Below are 8391 nucleotides of genomic sequence, written 5' to 3'. Positions count from 1 at the left end.
CTGCGATAGAAGAAGAAAACTTTGTCATCAGATTGCTGCTGAAAGAAATATGCACACACAAAAGACAACAATGATATGACATCATCTACACATATCTGCACAATCATCATCAACGCCAACTGGGGTGCTAATTAGCGGCACCATTATCGCCAGCAATACATCGCTTTATAGCAAAAATAACGCTGATAGGCTCTAGGAAGGAAGGGAAGTGCTTTCTATTGACAAGCTCCAGCCAGTCTGTCCAATAGGATAGCTAGGATAGCTACTAACAAGCACCAAATAACCGAAGGTCCGTAACTACTGTCAGCAATCAGATTGGAATGGCTGTCCACATTGAAACAACCCTTTTTATAGGTGAGAGCTGCATATTTCAGCCAATAGGAGACGACTATGCTAATAGTTGACAAGTTGATTCCTGCATATGAGTGAGTCGATGTCTACCCGCTATCACGCCATTGGAATTGAGCAGCAGCCTGCTATCGAAAGAAAAGTATTTGCTTCCACTGCTTTATGGAAGCACTATCACAGTGGTTTTCTTATATTTCAGTGCAGGTATGTGCCGTATCATATTTGAGGTAGTATTTGTGCAGCAGCACATCTGACAAATATTCTTCCAACAGTTTGCAGGACTTCCCCATTAACGGTGGAAGTGCTACTCACTCTTTCACATGCTGGCGACCGCTGGCTGCTGCCCTATGATAGCATGGAGCCGAGTGCTGGCTGTGATGTGCTGCACTCACATGCGTCTGTTTATAAAGAAGGATTGTGGCATAGACGTCGCAATGATGGTGAAAACATCCACTAATCAGAAGTGGTTGTACCTTACAATTCATGTATCATATGACTCGCCACATCCACGACAGGGAGGCATGTGTAAATCCTTAGATGCAGGTGGCTGTGGACAAGTGGAGCTAATAGAAACGCTTTGAGGAGGCTTCTAGGATTGTAACTCTGGTACTCAGTGAAGCGCAGGGGAATCGTGTAACGAATACTTACTTGAACCCTAAGAGGAGGAGGATGTGAATTAATAAAAGACAGTTTTTTTTAAAAATTCTAATATCATTTACTGATAATCCAACTTAAAAGTATTCCTACATTTTCTGAACCACTATTATAATAATTTATGTGTCCATCACCATACTTTTTCCTGAATCTCTGAACAGCTTGGCAATTATTCGGAGAGCTGGGCCTTCCAGCTTCCATGTTGACGCACTTTAGAAAATCTCACGAAGCCACAAAATGTTTTTTTGCAGTCTCTGACATAAATAGTATTGCCGTTCTGATAGTACACTACTGGCCATTAAAATTGCTACACCACGAACATGACGTGCTACAGACGCGAAATTTAACCGACACGAAGAAGATGCTGTGATATGTAAATGATTAGCTTTTCAGAGCATTCACACAAGGTTGGCGCCGGTGGCGACATCTACAACGTGCTGACATGAGGAAAGTTTCCAACCGATTTCTCATACACAATAACAGCAGTTGACCGGCGGTGCCTGGTGAAACGTCGTTGTGATGCCTCGTGTAAGGAGGAGAAATGCGTAGCATCACGTTTCCGACTTTGATAAAGGTCGGATTGTAGCCTATCGCGATTGCGGTTTATCGTATCGAGACGCTGCTGCTCACGTTGGTCGAGATCTAAGGACTGTTAGCAGAATATGGAATCGGAGGATTCAGGAGGGTAATACGGAACGTCGTGCTGGATACCAACGGCCTCGTATCACTAGCAGTCGAGATGCCAGGCATCATATCCACATAGCGGTAACGGATCGTGCAGCCATGTCTCGATCCCTGAGTCAACAGATGGGGACGTTTGCAAGACAACAACATCTGCACCAACAGATCGACGACGTTTGCAGCAGCATGGACTATCAGCTCGGAGACCATGGCTGCGGTTAGCTTTGACGCTGCATCACAGACAGGAGCGCCTGCGATGTTGTACTCAACGACGAACCTGGGTGCACGAATGGCGAAACGACATTTTTTCGGATGAATCCAGGTTCTGTTTACAGCATCATGTTGGTCGCATCCGTGTTTGGCGACATCGCGGTGAACGCACATTGGAAGCGTGTATTCGTCATCGCCATACTGGGGTATCACCCGGCGTGACGGTATGGGGTGCCATTGGTTTCACGTCTCGGTCGCCTCTTGTTCGCATTGACGGCACTTTGAACAGTGGACGTTACATTTCAGATGTGTTACGACCCGTGGCTCTACCCTTCATTCGATCCTTGTGAAACCCTACATTTCAGCAGGTTAATGCACGACCGCATGTTGCAGGTCTTGTACGGGCCTTTCCGGATACAGAAAATATTCGACTGCTGCCCTGACCAGCACATTCTCCATGTCTCTCACCAACTGAAAACGTCTGGTCAATGGTGGCCGAGCAACTGGCTCGTCACAATACGCCAGTCACTACTCTTGATGAACTGTGGTATCGTGTTGAAGCTGCATGAGCTGGCCGCGGTGGCCGTGCCGTTCTAGGCACTTCAATCCGGAACCGCGTGACTGCTACGGTCGCAGGTTCGAATCCTGCCTCGGGCATGGATGTGTGTGATGTCCTTAGGTTAGTAAGGTTTAAGTAGTTCTAAGTTCTATGGGCCTGATGACCTTAGATGTTGAGTCCCATGGTCTCAGAGCCATTTGAACCATTTCTGAAGCTGCATGGACAGCTGTACCTGTACACGCCATCCAAGCTCTGTTTGACTCAATGCCCAGGCGTATTAAGGCCGTTATTACGGCCAGAGGTGGCTGTTCTGGGTACTGATTTTTCAGGATCTATGCACCCAAATTACGTGAAAATGTAATCACATCTCAGTTCTAGTATAATATATTTGTCCAATTAATACCCGTTTATCATCTTCATTTCTCGTTGGTGTAGCAATTTTAATGGCCATTAGTGTAGATTTGGATCGATGTCACCAGTTTTTCATACTGCAGTCCGTCATCGTCCCACCACTTTTTGTGGTAGTTATGGGCAACCAGGCAGCAGCGCTCAGAGCTGTTGTAAATGGTTCGCGCGAAGTGAAGATAGTTGAGAACGTCGTCAGTATCCATCCAGTTTTGTCGAAAGCAAGGGATGTAGAGCCTTCAAACACAAATTGTCTACCTTCGTCAATAGCCCTGCATGTACATGACTATCTCCACACTTAGACACGCTAACTTGGAGTATCTCTGGTGTGAAGAAGCACCGCCACATATGTGGTAATCGCTGCATGGTGTGGTAATCGCTGCATGGTGTGGTAATCGCTGCATGGTTCCTGTGAGAGGAGAGAAATTAATTATATGAGTATGCAGTAATAATGTCTACACCACTGTGTTTGGAAGGAAACTATCTGATGATAAAAATTCGAACTGAATGTCTATAGGTCCTGTCTTGATTCATTCGTATTCCATTGAGCAATCAATCACTACAAATAGTGCGAATTCCTTAAACTTTTGTGGGATGAGCATAAATGAAAATTCGTGATCCTCATCGTACAAAGAATCAGACCTTGAATAGATACTGAAGCGCCAAAGAAATTTGTATAGGCATGCATGTTCAAATACAGAGATCTGTAAACAGGCAGAATACGGTGCTGTGGTCGGCAACGTCTATATGAGACAACAATTGTCTGTTGCAGTTGTTAGATCTGTTACTGCTCCTACAATGACAGGATATCAAGATTTAAGGGAGCTTGATAAGGGGTTATAGTCATCGCACGAGCGATGACACACAGTATCTCTGCTAGTTGAAGTGGTGATTTTCCCGTACGACCATTTCACGAGCGTACCATGAATATCAGGAATCCGGTAAAACATCAAATCTCCGACATCACTGCGGCCGCAAAATGATCCTGCAAGAACTAGACCAAAGACGACTGAAGACAATCGTTCAACATAACAGAAGTGTGTTCGCAGCTCGTGGTCTAGTGACTAGCGTTGCTGCCTCTGGATCACAGGGTCTCCGATTCGATTTCCGGCCGGGTTGGGGATATTATCTGCCCGGGGACTGGGTGTTTGTGTTGTCGTCATTATTTTATGATCACCATCATTCGTGACAGTGGCTAGATTGGAGTGTGAAAAACAATTGGACTACAAAAAAACTGGGACTTTCCTCATATTGTTTCAGATTACAAAGCTGATTCATCAACAAAGTCAGTGTGCGAACCATTCAACGAAACATCATCGATATAGGCTTTCGGAGCCGAGGGGCCACTCGTGGACCCGGGATGACTACACGACACAAGGCTTTATGCCTCGCCTGGACCTGTCAGTATTGACATTGGGCTGTTGATGACTGGAAACATGTTGTCTGTCGGAAGAATCTCTTTCAAATTGCATCGAGCGGATGGACGTGTACGGGTACGGAGACAAGCTCATGAATCCATGGATCCCGCAAGTCAGCAGGGGACTGTTCAAGCTGGTGGACGCTCTGTAATGGTGTGGGGTGCGTGCAGTTGGAGTGATATGGGACTCCTGATATGTCTGCATACGACACTGACAGTGACACGTACGTAAGCATCCTGTCTGATCACCTGCATCCATGTCGATTGTGCATTCCGACGGACTTTGGCAATTTCAGCACGACAATACGGCACCCTGCACGTCAATAATTGCTACGAAGTGGCTCCAGGAACACTCTTCTGAGTTTAAACATTTCCACTGGCCACCAAACTTCCCAGACATGAACATTATTGAGCATATCTGGGTTGCTTTGTAACGTGCTGTTCAGGCCAGATCGCTACACCCTCGACTCATACGGTTTTATGGGTAGCACCGCAGGATTAATGGTCTCATTTCCCTCCAGCACTACTTCAGACATTCCATGTTGTGTTTTGACACTTCTGCGTGCTCGCGGGGGCCCTATACGATGTTATGCAGGTGTATCAGTTTCTTTGGCACTTTAGTGTATATCGTACAGTAGACTGATACTGTCGCTGGTCCAGTGATATTGTAAATTATTGTGTGGGTAATATACTGAATTCAGGATTGCATTGGTTAGGTTACAGTTGTCGAATATGATGGAATAGTTAGCCACATTCCTCTCCTGTCTGCCTGCAATCCCAAAATAATGAATCGAAGCATTTATAGTTGAAGAGATGTCTTAATTGACTAGCTATGTCTTGAACTGATGTAGTTCCCGTGAATGGAAACTTAAATGCAGTTGAACTCCATAATTTAGCACATGTAAAAGGTCTGCATCTACATGGATACTCTGAAAATCACACTTAAGTGTTTCTCCCTATGCAGGTCGGCGTCAACAAAATATTTTCACCTTCGGAGGAGAAAGTTGGTGGTAGAAATTTCGTGAGAAGATTCCGCCGCAACGAAAAAAGCTTTTGTTTTAATGATGTCAACCCCAAATCCTACTCTCGTCCGTGACACTCTCTCGCAAATTTTTCAATAATACGAAACGTGCTGCTCTTATTTGAACTTTCTCGATGTACACCGTTAATCCTACAGGGTGTTTCAAAAATGAGCGGTATATTTGAAACGGCAATAAAAACTAAACGAGCATCGATAGAAATACACCGTTTGTTGCAATATGCTTGGGACAAGAGTACATTTTCAGGCGGACAAACTTTCGAAATTACAGTAGTTACAATTTTCACCAACAGATGGCGCTGCAAGTGATGTGAAAGATATAGAAGACAACGCAGTCTGTGGGTGCGCCATTCTGTACGTCGTCTTTCTGCTGTAAGCGTGTGCTGTTCACAACGTGCAAGTGTGCTGTGGACAACATGGTTTATTCCTTAGAACAAAGGATTTTTCTGGTGTTGGAATTCCACCGCCTAGAACACAGTGTTGTTGCAACAAGACGAAGTTTCCAACGGAGGTTTAATGTAACCAAAGGACCGAAAAGCGATACAATAAAGGATCTGTTTGAAAAATTTCAACGGACTGGGAACGTGACGGATGAACGTGCTGGAAAGGTAGGGCGACCGCGTACGGCAACCACAGAGGGCAACGCGCAGCTAGTGCAGCAGGTGATACAACAGCGGCCGCGGGTTTCCGTTCGCCGTGTTGCAGCTGCGGTCCAAATGACGCCAACGTCCACGTATCGTCTCATGCGCCAGAGTTTACACCTCTATCCATACAAAATTCAAACGCGGCAACCCCTCAGCGCCGCTACCATTGCTGCACGAGAGACATTCGCTAACGATATAGTGCACAGGATTGATGACGGCGATATGCATGTGGGCAGCATTTGGTTTACTGACGAAGCTTATTTTTACCTGGACGGCTTCGTCAATAAACAGAACTGGCGCATATGGGGAACCGAAAAGCCCCATGTTGCAGTCCCATCGTCCCTGCATCCTCAAAAAGTACTGGTCTGGGCCGCCATTTCTTCCAAAGGAATCATTGGCCCATTTTTCAGATCCGAAACGATTACTGCATCACGCTATCTGGACATTCTTCGTGAATTTGTGTCGGTACAAACTGCCTTAGACGACACTGCGAACACCTCGTGGTTTATGCAAGATGGTGCCCGGCCACATCGCACGGCCGACGTCTTTAATTTCCTGAATGAATATTTCGATGATCGTGTGATTGCTTTGGGCTATCCGAAACATACAGGGGCGGCGTGGATTGGCCTCCCTATTCGCCAGACATGAACCCCTGTGACTTCTTTCTGTGGGGACACTTGAAAGACCAGGTGTACCGCCAGAATCCAGAAACAATTGAACAGCTGAAGCAGTACATCTCATCTGCATGTGAAGCCATTCCGCCAGACACGTTGTCAAAGGTTGCGGGTAATTTCATTCAGAGACTACGCCATATTATTGCTACGCATGGTGGATATGTGGAAAATATCGTACTATAGAGTTTCCCAGACCGCAGCGCCATCTGTTGTTGACAATTGTAACTACTGTAATTTCGAAAGTTTGTCTGCCTGAAAATGTACTATTGTCCCAAGCATATTGCAAAAAACGGTGTATTTCTATCGCTGCTCGTTTAGTTTGTATTGCCGTTTCAAATATACCGGTCATTTTTGAAACACCCTGTATCTGATAAGGATCCCAGACCGCGCAGCAGTGCTCCAAAAGAGGACAGACAAGCGTAGTGTGGCAGTCCCTTTAATAGATCTGTTACATTTTCGAAGTGTTTAGCCAATAAAAAGCACCGTTTGATTTGCCTTCTTGCAACATTTTCTATGTGCTCTTTCCAATTTAAGTTTCAGGTGGTCCTCCTGTGATGCACATACGAGGGGTCCTTTCCACTCTAATTCATCCAAAACGTTTTTTTTTCCGCTGCTTTCACTTTTTGAATGTACGAATTATTTATCTGTTGCACTTTTAACGAGAAGGAGTTCCTGCTTGCACTCATATGACTCACTTATTAACTTTTCAGAGGGATGCACATACTAAAGTGATTACTTATGCATCCTTCAATCAACTATCCTGTGTTCGTGTCCAAATTTGATGTGGGTACATAAATTTTGAGTGTTTATGTGATTACAATGATTCTTGTGTGGTCGTCTTCGACATCGTTAAGTTAGCAACTTATCCTCTGAAACAGGAAGACGGACACTTTACGCATAAGTTGCTGCGTTACTGCTGGGAAACCTCCGTCATTCTCAATAAATGTGTCTTCCAAGTATAGAAAATTGCTGCTCAGAATTGTTAAATAATCTTAGTGCTGAATTAGAATTCTTATCTCATCATTATTATTGAACCTCGCCAAAGCAGATGGGTTGTGGAAGATATGTTCCTGATAATAATTCGCTTGTCACATCGAACTGGAGTTGTTATTCCAAGTGGCGTCATTGTAAAGTTTCAATCCTATCAACTAGAGGAACTCGTACTTCTGAAGTGTTATCACTCTGTCCTTCCATTGCAGAGTGGAGTACTGACTGGTATATGGAATGGTTTTATAATTTATGCTCATAGTGCTGCTGCTACTTCAAACGAAGAGGTTGTGCTGTGTCAAAACGCAGGGGTTACGTTCGCCCGTACTAGTGCTGAGCATCCTCCACGCTAACTTAATAATAACACCTTGTGGTTACTGTAAATATACGTGTACGATGTAATAAGAAAAAAATTATGTTGTAGATAAGGCGCGTACGTCGACGAAAAAACAAGTGGTCAGCGTGCGCGACTTCAGCGATGCAAAAACTCGCCTTCGCTGGGTCCAGAGATGCTGCTTGAGCGACGCGCAGTAGCCGGCCGCTGTCGTAGAGAACCGACAGCAGCAACGAATAATTAATTAATTGTCAAAAGTTGGCGTGGCGCTGCGTGTTTGTTCGTTTTAAATGGTTCCTATGGTATGACTTAAAGAGTCAGTTAGTTCCCATGTAGACCTCTCACCGATTAAGTGGATATACCGGTGTGGGTCTAGGTCTGATAGTAGAGCGACCCACTGCGTGGTGTAATGGGGCACCACAGCTGGCAGTTAAGGCTT

This window comes from Schistocerca cancellata, chromosome 1 (assembly GCF_023864275.1).
Source record: "Schistocerca cancellata isolate TAMUIC-IGC-003103 chromosome 1, iqSchCanc2.1, whole genome shotgun sequence".
NCBI lineage: Eukaryota > Metazoa > Arthropoda > Insecta > Orthoptera > Acrididae > Schistocerca > Schistocerca cancellata.
This window is presented reverse-complemented; position numbering follows the sequence as displayed.